Genomic DNA, 13,134 nt, shown 5'->3' on the forward strand with positions numbered 1-13,134 from the left:
ACTTTAATTACTAAAATACCAGAAATCCAAAACCGCGCGACCTCATATACTCTTCATTCTCAGCAATGGAAAACAAATTATCAAATGATGCCTTTTCAGCAGGTTTGACTGTTGGGGGGAAATTCCATATAATAATAGTGAGTTTTCTGTTGAAATATTGAATGTAATCAAAATATATAGAGAGTAAAGTGAAGATCATTGCCACACAGGTGGGGGTGGGTGGGATGGGAGGTATACTGGGGTTCTTGGTGGTGGAACATGTGCACTGGTGAAGAAATGGGGGTTTGATCATTATATGCCTGAGACATAAACCTGAAAGCTTTGTAACTTATTTCATGGTGATTCAATTTAAAAAAAGAAAAACTGGGGCTGGAGCAATAGCACAGCGGGTAGGGTGTTTGCCTTGCACGCGGCCGACCCGGGTTTGATTCCCAGCATCCCATATGGTCCCTTAGCACTGCCAGGAGTAATTCCTGAGTACAAAGCCAGGAGTAACCCCAAAAAGCAATAAATAAATAAATAAATAAATAAAAATTTAAAAATAAAATAAAAGAAAAAAAAGAAAAACTTTCTTCCCTCACCAAAAATATTAAAAAATAAAATAAAATAAAAAGAAAGAAATCAAATTAACACAAATGTTCTGAATTTGGGCTAATAAAGACCCATCAGTGCCGCTGCCTCCATCACACATGTCTGGTGTGATCCCTGAGAACAGAGCCAGGAGTAAACCTCAAGCACTGCTGGGGTGGCAAATGCCCTACCTGCTGTACTATCATTCCAGCCCATTTTTAATCAATTTTTTTAAGCTTATTTATTTGGCTTTTGACTTTTAGGCCATTAGTAAATGGTAATTAGTAATTAGTAAAATGAGGCCAAAGGGATAGTACATAAAGCAGGTAGGACACTTTCCTTGCATGTGGTCTACCCTAGTTCAATTCCCAGCATGCCATATGGTCCCCTAAGCATCACCAGGATTCTTGTGTGCACAGCCGAGAGGAACCTCTGGTGAGGCCCACAAACAAAACAAAGTTAAAGTTTCAGGACCAGAGAGATTGTACAGCCAGCAGGGCACTTGCCTTGCATGCAGCCAAGCCACATTCAACCTTGGCACCTCATATGGTTCCCTGAGCACTGTCAGGAGAGGAATGATTCCTGAATGCAGACCTAGAAACAAATCCTGAGCACACCGCTGGTGTGACCCTTTCCCACCTGAAACAAAATGGAACACAACAAAAACAGTAATAAGACAAAAAAAATTTTTTCTACTCTAAGACTTGTTAGCCTCTATACGCAGTGCTATTATTTGAAGGGAGATGGCCCCGGCTTGTGCCTCTAAATGACCATGGATGCTGTTTTACAGTTAGGCGTGATTTGATCTGGTCCCAGAGCAGAGAGATCTCACGTTCAGGCTCCAGGCTCTTGCGTAACCAGGGTGTTTATAAGGAGTTCTTACTCTGAGTAGTGCGGAAACGCTCAACCATTCTCCCTGAAAACTAACACCTGGAAAGATGGGAAGTTTCTTTTCTCCCTCTTAGATCTTGTCTTCCTGTCTCTGCCAGTCCCAGCCCACCGCTGCGGCCGCCAGCACTGCCAGCATCAATCTCTCATCCCGCTCACGGAGAGGCTGGCTGCTCTTCAATGCCAGGAACAGCCGGCAAGTTGGTTGCTTTTTTTTTTTTTCTTCATGTGTGCTTGTTAATGTTGGTTTTGTCTGTGTCAAAGATTTTTGCCAGGGCTGGAGCGATAGCACAGCAGGTATGAAAGGTTAAAAATAAAATCAGGGGATTAGAGAACTATAAGCTTTGGGGCTGGGGTGATAGTACAGTGGGTAGGGTGTTTGCCTTGCACGCAACCCACCTGGGTTCGATTCTCAGCATTCCGTATGGTCTCCCGAGCACCGCTAGGAGTAATTCCTGAGTGCAGAGCCAGGAGTGAGAGACTCACAGAGAGTCTCTTGCCCGCACGCCTGGCTGTCTTCCCCGGGGCCCCTCGGAGAGGGTGGGCTCCAGCTTCCCTCTCCGCCCCAAGCAGAGCTCCCGGCGGCCAAAGACCTCCAGAGCCTAGCCACAGCTAAGCTCAAGGCCCCTCTCCACACGTTCGAACGAGCCTCACGCATGAAGGTACTGGCAGAGGAACCCAGGTGTGTGGGACCCAGGGCTGAGACCTCCAAGGCTGCTCGGATCGGGACTAGGTCTCCTCCGCCCAGATTTTCCCATTTCCCAGTAGCTAGGCGGTCACACCCAGGGACTGCCCCTGGCGCCGTGTAATCCTATCAATCCTATCAACAGCCAGCATCCAGAGACTTAAAACCAAGCTCCTGAAAGTGCACGACGTCTATATATCTTATAGCCTACTTCTCCCTCTGGGAGAACCTGGGAAACTACCGGGAGCTTCTGCCCACATGGGAGAGCCTCGCAAGGTCCCCATAGTGTAGTAATATGCCAAAACCAGTAACAAGCTGGGTCTCCGAATCGGGGCCAGCAACACCGGGGGGCCAGAAGGAGGAGGTGCCGCCAGCACGCCTTCTCCAGATGGAACCCTGGCGACACTGAGCAGCAACTAACACGGCTCCAGGATTCGGGACTGGGACACATCCGAGCCGCGCGGACGCTAACGCAGCCGCGAGACCTTTTCTAACACCTGAAAACATACAATCTTTTAATGGAAAACTAATTATCAAATGCCTCCTAATTAGGGTTATCTTGTTTGGGGATATAACTCCCACAACAATAGTGAGTTTTGTTTTGAAATATGGAACGTAATCAAGGTGAAGAGAAAATAAAGTCAAATTCATCAGTTACACAGTTGGGGTGGAGGGCGGGGGGTATACTGGGGATTTTGGTGGTGGAATATGGGCACTGGTGAAGGGATGGTGTTTGAATACGGTATAACTGAGACATAAACCTGAGAACTCTGTAACTTTCCACATGGTGATAAAATTTAAAAAAAAAAATAAAAATTAAAAAAAAAAAAAAAGCAAGCTGGGTCTCATTCCTCTGACCCTGAAAGAGCCTGCAGTACGGCATCGGCATCGTTGGAAGGATGAGTACAGAGAGGCTCCTAAAATCTCAGGGCTTGGATGAATGGAGACATTTCTGAGACCGCTTGAAAAATCCGACGATCAACGGGATGATGATGATGATGATGATGAGAGCCAGAAGTCATTTTTTTTTTCTTTTTGGGTCACACCCGGCAATGCACAGGGGTCATTCCTGGCTCATGCACTCAGGAATTACCCCTGGCCGTGTTCAGGGGACCATATGGATGCTGGGATTTGAACCCGGGTCGGCCGCGTGCAAGGCAAACGCCCTACCCGCTGTGCTATCACTCCAGCCCCGAGCCAGAAGTAATTTAACCCCTGTGCATCACCGCAAAAAAGAAAAAAAAATTTTTGCACTTTTGTTTTTATTTGTATTTGGGGGCCACACCCAGTAGTGCTCAGGGATTACTCCTGGCTCTACACTTAGGAATCGCTCCCGGCTGACCTCCGGGGAACATAAGGGATGCCAAACCCAGGGAACAAACCCAGGTGAGCTATGTATAAGGCAGCTCCCTACTCTGTGCTCCCTCTCTGACCTGATTTTCTAACTTTGCCTTTCCTCCCCGCTCGCATCCCCCTTCCCCACACCGTGCCTGAAAACTCAGAAGGAAAAGCTACACAGGTTGGGCTTTAGTCTGGAGGGGGTGACTGCCCATCCCAGGGGGAAACTGGCCTGTTGCATTCTCTTGGCTCTGGCCAGGCCAAAGAGGAACCGGAGGCTCAGTTCCACGTTGATATGGATGCAGGCCCCTATTTGGCCAGAAGTGGCCTGGGGAGATGGAACAGTCAAACTTCATCACCGCTAGCCTTCTTGCTTTGTCTCTTACCAAAACACACCCCCCCATGACATCACTCCCTTTTTCTGTGTATGTGACGCACAGTCTTTGTTCCTTAACTGCACACTCAGTTTCCTGGAAAATAACCAGGACACATAAAAGTGGTTCCGTCACTGCTGGCTTTGCAGCCATCCCAGGCCTTTGCTGATGGACGCCCACCCAGCTCCAGGGGCTTCTCTGCCAATAAAGCCTCTCTTCTCTTCTCTTCTCAGCTGCTCCTGTGTTTGGGTTTTGGTTTTTCAGAGTGACAGCTATGTCACAAAAAGTTCAACGTGGGAAATGCTAACCTGGCCCAACATAGTGTTCTGGAAATTGAGTCAGTTTATTTATAGGTCTTCTTCTTTATTTATTTGATTTCGGGATCACCCCTGGCAGTACTCAGGGGAGCAGATGCAGTGCCTGGGTTAGAATGGGGCTTGGTCACATGCAAGGTAAGTAAGTGCCTTTGCCCCTGTGCTATCTCTCGAGGCCCACGTCTTATCATTTTAAGGGTGTTGATGTGCCCTTGTTCTGCATTAATTAAAGTTTTTGTTCCTTTGTTTTGTTTTGGGGCCACACCTGGTGATGCACAGGGGTTATTCCTGGCTCTGCACTCAGGAATTACTCCTGGCAGTGCTCAGGAGACCATATGGGATGCCAGGGATGGAACTTGGGTCAGCCATGAACAAGGCAAACACCCTCCCCGCTGTACTACCAGTCCCTTAATTGGAATTTTGAAGTTTTAAAAAATAAGCTTATTAAGGGTTTTAAAAATATAAATATACATTTTTGGGGCTGGAGCAATAGCACAGCGGGTAGGGCGTTTGCCTTGCATGCGTCTGACCCGGGTTCGATTCCCAGCATCCCATATGGTCTCCTGAGCACCACCAGGAGTGATTCCTGAGTGCAGAGCCAGGAGTAACCCCTGTGCATAGCCAGGTGTGACCCAAAAAGCAAAATATATATATATATATATATATATATATATATATATATACACATTTTCTTTGAATTCTCTCTCTCTCTCTCGTTCAGATTTTTTGTTCTTTTTTTCTGCTCTGGGTTGTCAACTGAGCAGTTCCACTGCTGTCTTTGGGTAAGCTAGCACCTTAAGTTCACAAAGTTTTCATCTAATAGAACAGGCTGAATCATTGCTAGAGACCGGAGCAATATGACAGTTAGTCATTTAAAGGAACTAGCTGTCATATAGCCAGAAAAGATTGAGTTCTCCTATGCAATGACTGATATCCTTCGCTTTGGCAGAAGTCAGCTGGGTGCTTTATTCACATGCTGTGCTTGGTTTGTGTTCTATGTTACTGTTACAACATGCTCAGGCCAAAATTGGAAGCAAGAGACAACACTGAAGGGCCAGCTTCAGAAGAGAGTTTATTTAACGGAAGTGGTCTCCGAAGTAGGATTTTAGAGAAAGGCAGAAACCCTCCTTTTATAACTTCTCTACTAGGGGAATGGGTGAGCACTTTCACTGGCTTGAAAGTACGTAGGGAATGGGGGTCAGAGTGACAGTACAGGCAGGTAGGGCATTTGTCTTGCAACAGATGATCGGGTTGGATCCCCGGCATCCCACATGGCCCCCTGAGCCCTGCCAGGAGTGATCTCTGAGAGCAGACTCAGGAGTAAGCCCTGAGTACTGCAAGGTATGGCTGAAAAAACAAAAATAATTTTTTTGGAAAAAGTTTATGGGGGAAGGGGAAGGGCAGGATGTTGAGAGATGATTATCTTCTGGTGCCCAGGTTACTGGGCCATCCTGTGACATTCCACCTTTACATACCAGTCATTCCTTTCCTTAGGGCTGCTCTTTCTCTAATTTGACTCTGCCTTTTTGTCCCTGCTGTGATTTATCATTACCTGCTGTAATTCTGAGGTTTGACTGTGAATCCAGGGTTTGGAGAGATCTTTTCATGTTCGTCTTTTCAGTTTATGTGTTGTGGGATCTAGGCTGTGTCCTTTCTGTCACTAATAAGAAAGACCAAAAGTGGCATATCTCAGTATCTAAGGCTTAACTAAAACTGTTCATATGTTGATTGCTTCCCTTTTTCCTGACTTATGGTGAGTGAACATTGGGTCTTTTTGTATTTAAAAAAAAAATTTTTTTTTATTGCTTTGTTGGATCACAAAAAAAAGACTTTCTTTCTTCCTTCCTTCCTTTCTTTCTTTCTTTCTTTCTTTTTTTTTTGCTTTTTTGGGTCACACCTGGCAATGCACAAGCGTTACCTCCTGGCTTTGCACTCAGGAGTTACTCCTGGCAGTGCTCAGGGGACCATATGGGATGCTGGGAATCAAACCTGCATCGGCCGTGTGCAAGGCAAATGCCCTACCCGCTGTGCTATTGCTCTAGCCCCTCTTCTTTCTTTCTTTCTTTCTTTCTTTCTTTCTTTCTTTCTTTCTTTCTTTCTTTCTTTCTTTCTTTCTTTCTTTTCTTTCTTTCTTTCTTTCTTTCTTTCTTTCTTTCTTTCTTTCTCTTCCTTCCTTCCTTCCTTCCTTCCTTCCTTCCTTCCTTCCTTCCTTCCTTCCTTCCTTTCTTCCCTCCTTCCTTTCTTTCTTCCTTCCTTCCTTCTTTCCTTTCTCTCTTTGTTTCTTTCTTCTTTCTTTCTTTCTTTCTTTCTTTCTTTCTTTCTTTCTTTCTTTCTTTCTTTCTTTCTTTCTTTCTTTCCTTCTTTCTTTCTTTCTTTCTTTCTCTTCCTTCCTTCCTTCCTTTCCTTCCTTCTTCCTTTCTTTCTTTCTTTCTTTCTTTCTTTCTTTCTTTCTCCTTCCTTCCTTTCTTCCCTCCTTCCTTTCTTTCTTCCTTCCTTCCTTCTTTCCTTTCTCTCTTTGTTTCTTTCTTCTTTCTTTCTTTCTTTCTTTCTTTCTTTCTTTCTTTCTTTCTTTCTTTCTTTCTTTCTTTCTTTCTTTCTTTCTTCCTTCCTTCCTCCTTCCTTTCTTTCTTCCTTCCTTCCTTTTTTCCTTTCTCTCTCTCTCTCTTTCTTTCTTTCTTTCTTTCTTTCTTTCTTTCTTTCTTCTTTCTTTCTTTCTTCCTTCCTTCCTTCCTTTCTTTCTTTCCCTTCTTTCTTTCTTTCTTTCTTTCTTTCTTTCTTTCTTTCTTTCTTTCTTTCTTCCTTCCTTCCCTCCTTCCTTTCTTTCTTCCTTCCTTCCTTCTTTCCTTTCTCTCTTTGTTTCTTTCTTCTTTCTTTCTTTCTTTCTTTCTTTCTTTCTTTCTTTCTTTCTTTCTTTCTTTCTTTCTTTCTTTCTTCTTTCTTTCTTTCTTTCTTTCTTTCTTCCTTCCTTCCCTCCTTCCTTTCTTTCTTCCTTCCTTCCTTTTTTCCTTTCTCTCTCTCTCTTTCTTTCTTTCTTTCTTTCTTTCTTTCTTTCTTCCTTCCTTCCTTCCTTTCTTTCTTTCCCTTCTTTCTTTCTTTCTTTCTTTCTTTCTTTCTTTCTTCTTTCTTTCTTCTTTCTTTCTTTCTTTCTTTCTTTCTTTCTTCCTTCCTTCCCTCCTTCCTTTCTTTCTTCCTTCCTTCCTTCTTTCCTTTCTCTCTCTCTCGTTCTTTCTTCCTTCCTTCCTTCCTTCCTTCCTTCCTTCCTTCCTTTCTTTCTTTCCCTTCTTTCTTTCTTCTTTCTTTCTTTCTTTCTTTCTTTCTTTCTTTCTTTCTTTCTTTCTTTCTTCTTTCTTTCTTGTCTTTCTATCTTTCTTTCTTTCTTTCTTTTCTTTCTTTCTTTCTTTCTTTCTTTCTTTCTTTCTTCTTTCTTCCTTCCTTCCTTCCTTCCTTCCTTCCTTCCTTCCTTCCTTCCTTCCTTCCTTCCCTTCCTTTCTTTTCTTTCTTTCTTTCTTTCTTTCTTTCTTTCTTTCTTTCTTTCTTTCTTTTGCTTTTTGGGTCATATCTGGCAATGCACAGGGGTTACTCCTGGCTCTGCACCCAGGAATTACTCCTGGTAGTGCTCGGGGGACCATATGGGATGCTGCGAATCAAACCTGGGTTGGCCGTGTGCAAGTGTGCAAGGCAAATGCCCTACCTGCTGTACTATTGCTCCAGCAACTTGACAGATTTCTAAACTGGCTACTGTGCCTATGAAAAAAATTGGAGAGCTTTTGAACCAAATTTCTTACTGGGAAAAAAAGTTAAAGAAATGATGCAAGATATTATGGCTAGTAAAGCCATTTTAAGAACTGAGAAACGTCTTTTTTGCTATCAATTGAGGCAGCATGGTCTATACTACTGTTAAGGGTATTCCATATGCAGTGCTCTAACAGCATTCCCACTAGGAGAGTGTCCACTTCCCTCAGCTAAGGGTCCATGGTCCCCTCCCATGTGTCCCTTGGCCCTCTCCCCTGAACCCTCTTCAGGAAGGTCAGTTTTGTGGCCATTGCCTTCTGTCATTTGTTATTCTCTTACTGTTTCTTTATATCCCACATATGAGAGCTACATTTGTCTGTCTCCTAACTGACTTCACTCAGCATTATACACATACTGCCACAGCTTATAAAATTTTATCTTTTCTTATAGCAAAGCAGTATTCCATTATGTATATATACCTTAATTTCTTCATCCAGTCATCTGTTTTTGGACACTTGAGTTATTTCTAGATCTTGAGATTTTGTGAACATAGGAGCACAAATATATTTTTAAAACCTGTTTTTGGACCATTGGGTTAGATGCCAAGAAGTAGAATTGCTGGATCATACAGAAACTGAATTCTTAATATTTTTGAGAAGTGTCTATATTGTTTTCCATTGAGTCCGGCAAGACAATGTTCTCTGCAACAGTGGATGAAGGTCACTTTTCCCCACATCAACACCAGCACTGATTGTGTTTTTTCTTTTCATGTATAACAATCTTCATTAGTGTGAAGTGATATGTCTTTGTTGCATTGACATTCCCTTATGATAATTTATGAAGAACATTTTTTTAATATACCTACTGACCATCTGTATATGTTCTTCTGGGAAGTGTATGTTAATTTCTTTGCCCCAGTTTTTTGTTGGGATTGTTTTGTTGCAGGAAGATAGACAGAGTCCTCTGCCCCTCTCGGAGAGCACGGCAGGCTACCGAGGGTATCCTGCCCACACGGCAGAGCCTTGCAAACTACCCATGGCATATTCGATATGCCAAAAATAGTAACAACAAGTCTCACGATGGAGATGTTACTGGTGCCCGCTCAAGCAATTCGATGAACAGCGGGACAACAATGCTACAGTGCTACAGATAGAAAGGAAGGGGATCCTAGCAATGAAATTCTTAGGAACCACTGGGATTTGGTTCCTAAGAATCTAAAATACCAACATGGGATTTCAAGAAGTTGCAAGCCACTAGTCTCAAAGGCATAAAGGCACTACTCAGATACATACAGAAACTGAGTCACCCTGCAAAAAAAAAATGACCATTTCACCAAAACTGCAACAGTTTTCTGGGTTTGGTTAAGTTTTTTTATTTATTTGTTTATTGGTCATGGGTCAGTGCTCAAGGCTTATTCCTGGTTCTGTTCAAGGGTTACTCCTGGCTTTGCTCAGGAATTACTCCAAAAGTGGTGCCCAATATCAAATTGGGATAGGTCACATACAGGGCAAGAATTTTAACCCTTATACTATCTCTACTGAACAACAGTTTGTTTTTTTCATTAACATCTGCAAGTGCTTTATATATCTTGGATAATAAACTAGGGGGGTTTGGAATATGGAAGGCTTTTCTTTGCCCTTTTTTTTTTTTTGCTTTTTGGGTCACACCTGGTGATGCACAGGCAGGGGTTATTCCTGGCTCTATATCAGGAATCACCCCTGGTGGTGCTCAGGGGACCATATGGGATGCTGGGAATTGAACTTGGGTCGGCTGCGTGCAAGGCTAACGCCCTACCCACTGTAAAACTTAGAGTCCAGGGACAGAATCTCAGGTATATGGACAGCAAATCTTTGTGTGTGAAGTGGAATAAGGAGAGTCTCTTCAAGGCTGGTGTTGGAAAAACCACTCAGTCACATTGCAGACAGTTAGGTCATGATGAGATTATGGAAAGATCATCTGTGCCACGTTTTCCCTGGGACAATGACATTTTACTTATGTATCACACTGTATATATACAGTGAATATATATAATATATATATTATATATATTATAATATGAACTTAAACAATGTGAACTTAAACATTCACCTTTGTATTTCCTTTACATCTTTAGTGGTTTTTTTTAACACTTCCAGGCTCAGGACCAGACGGATAGGTAAAGTGCTTGCGTGGCATGTAGCTGGCTCTGGTTGGAATCCCTAGCACCACATATTGTTCTCCAAGCACCACCAGGATTCACTCTTGAATAAGGATCCAAGGCTACCCCTTGAATACTGCTGTATGTTGACCCAAATAAATACATAAGTAAAATAATCATGGCAAAGTGTTTGCATAAAACAGGAAAGTAATCCTTTCTCTTTGTGATAGATAATTTGGCACCCGGTTCTATTGCTGAAAATGCCTGAAGTTCAGAGGCAATACTGCTAGGAATTAAGGCTAGACAGACAGTATGGTGGTGCGGTGTATGCCTTGCATGCAGCCAACCCACGTTTGATCCTTATCACTACATGTGTTCTCTTGGGATCACTCCTGAGCACTGCCCTCCTAATTTAAAAGGACTGTCTGGGTCTGGGTCTGGGTCGGGTCTGAACTGAAATGGACTGCCCTGAGGCCTTTTGTCTAGAAAACAAACAAGATGCAAAATGGGAAAAGACACCTTGTGCTTTGTAGAGTCCTGTTTGGACAGTACTGATCAGTGGACACTTATCCCAAGAAAGCAGAGTGACCTGACTCTTGGCCCAGAGAGGCCACTTTCACTCAGTGATCTGTATACCCATCCTTAGCATGTTTATGAAGAATGGTTATTAGAAGTAAAGTTAATCTGTTACTGCAAGTATTTAATAGATTAACAGTAAAGGTGGAGAGAAAAATACACTTCAGTAAAATGCCTTTAAATAGAGATCAGATCTTTTGAAGTTTCTATGTGTAAACTGCAAGTGTTAGAGGAGTTGGAGGAGGGTTTCCAGGTAAACTAGTGGATTTAATTGGTCATTTAGATCTACCCACCCAATGTAGGGAGCCATCTTACAGAGTTTGGCTCTTATCGTCTAGTCAAGCGGAGGCTGCTTGGGATTCCTGTGATCTTATCATTTCACCATTTGTCTCACTAGCCAACGGCCATGCCTGATCAACATTCTACTACTGTTCCTATGGGGGTCCAAGCACGCATACTATACCACCCCCCTCCCAGCAAAGGTATAAGTATTGTAACTGCAGTAGAATAAACTTTCTTTTCTCTCCTCCTTCTGCGTCTGCGTCTGTTCATTCGGCTGCATCCCCTCCTTAGCCCCATGAAGGGTCCTCCCTGCGGGACAGGATGGGACCCCACAACCCAAAAGGAATCCAGTCAAGTAGGCAATGGGAGGGCTGGGGGTGGGAAATAGTAGGAGACACAGGGAGGCCCAGCTAAGCTCCTCACCAATGTCCAGAAAAGTGGCAGGATGGCAGAGGTTCTAGTCCAGGTGTGACATGTTGTGGTCAGAGAACAAGGAAAGCCGGGAAGAGGAAGCCCCAGGGGTACAGCCCTGAGAGGCCCAGGGATGGAGTCCAGAGCAGCCATGCCCAGCAGGGGGAAACAGGCTCAGGACCCCAGCTGCAGATTTAAGAGCAGAATACATAGACTGGAGAGAGTCTGTACAGGGACAAGGTCAGACCACCATGCTCTAGAGGCAGGCAGATGGGGCAGGGCAGGACCTGGAAGGCATCAAGCAACGGGACTGGGGACATTGGACACTGGTTGGGGAGAAGCCTGGACAGTGTGGAGGAAACACTGACCGTCTTCCCAAGCTGTACAATAAGCTTTGACTTCTTAAACATCTGGGCTTGTGTATTTCACACAATACTCAAGAACCCACAAACTGACAAATAAATATATTGTTTTGCTAACAGAATGAATCTGGAAGTTTTCTACTATCTCCCCGTGACTTTCTGGTAAGAATTTCTAGTATTTTCTGGTTGATCAGTGATTACTAGTTTGGACAGTTCCTTTCTTTTCTTTTCTTTCTTTCTTTTTTTTTTTTGGACAGTTCCTTTCTAAAGACCAGCAACTAGAGTTGGAGGACATGACACAGACAGCAGAGACATTGCCCCAGTCATGTGCTATTTTCCTCAACACTTAAGGACATCAGAGACACTTCAAACCAGGAAGACATGTCATCTGAAAAGGCTTTGACTGAGATGGAAAGCCAGCAGTTCTTGGAGCTCCTGACTGGACTTACAGTTTAGTTCCATTTTACCCGCCCCCCCAACACACACACACACACACACACACACACACACACACACACACACACACACTTTTAGCAAGGATATAGAGACAATGCTATAAATAAACGGATTTCTCCTTAGAACTGAGACATGGTTTCTATGATTTTATGAAATAATTGGATGACAGTCCAGAGAGGTAGAGCATTTGCCTTGCACACGACCGACCCGTGTGCAAGGCAGCATCCCATATGGTCCCCTGAGCATCCCATATGGTCCCCTGAGCACCACCAGGGGTAATTCCTGAGTGCAGAGTCAGGAGTAACCCCTGAGCATTGCTGCGTGTGACCCGAAAAGAAAAAAAATGTAGGGGAAGTAATTGGATAAAACAACTACTGAGCTATTATTGAACATCAAGAAATTTCAAAGGCAGAACAATAACAAAGAAAAAAATCTTCCACCCCAAAATGCACCTCGCATAAAAGTTTGCTTTCATAGGAGCTTTTCTGGAAGCAAAGCATACTTTAACTTTGTAGGGCTATTTTCCCCGCCAGGTCAGTTTATTCTATTCTACTCTCCCATCACCTGAGATGACCCCACTCAGCAGGAAATGGCCAGATCTGAGTCATTACTCCATTTCTAAATGAATGAGTGACAGTGGAACCTAAATGAACTAGTATTACTTGTATCACTTGTAGTCCTGTTGATCTTCGATTTGCTCGAGCGGGTGCCAGTAACATCTCCATTTGTCCCTGTAGCAAGCTAGTGTAGCCCAATGATACCTGCTCGCTCCAGGAACAGAAAGAGCCTCAAATCGTTCATTCAGAGATTTGACGAAGAAATCTGACCATCTAGTTGGAGGGTGGCCACGAGGTCTTCTGATGTCCCGTGGAATCCAGTCTGTAACAGCTCTAGTCCAACGGTCATCTCTGAATTGCATTACATGACCAGCCCATCTGATTTTTGATGCCTTGGCAAACGAGACAGCATCCCTGATTTTTGACCATCGATGGAGGTCAGAACTCTGGAT

Source organism: Sorex araneus, chromosome 4 (genome assembly GCF_027595985.1).
Source record: "Sorex araneus isolate mSorAra2 chromosome 4, mSorAra2.pri, whole genome shotgun sequence".
In the NCBI taxonomy this organism is placed as follows: domain Eukaryota; kingdom Metazoa; phylum Chordata; class Mammalia; order Eulipotyphla; family Soricidae; genus Sorex; species Sorex araneus.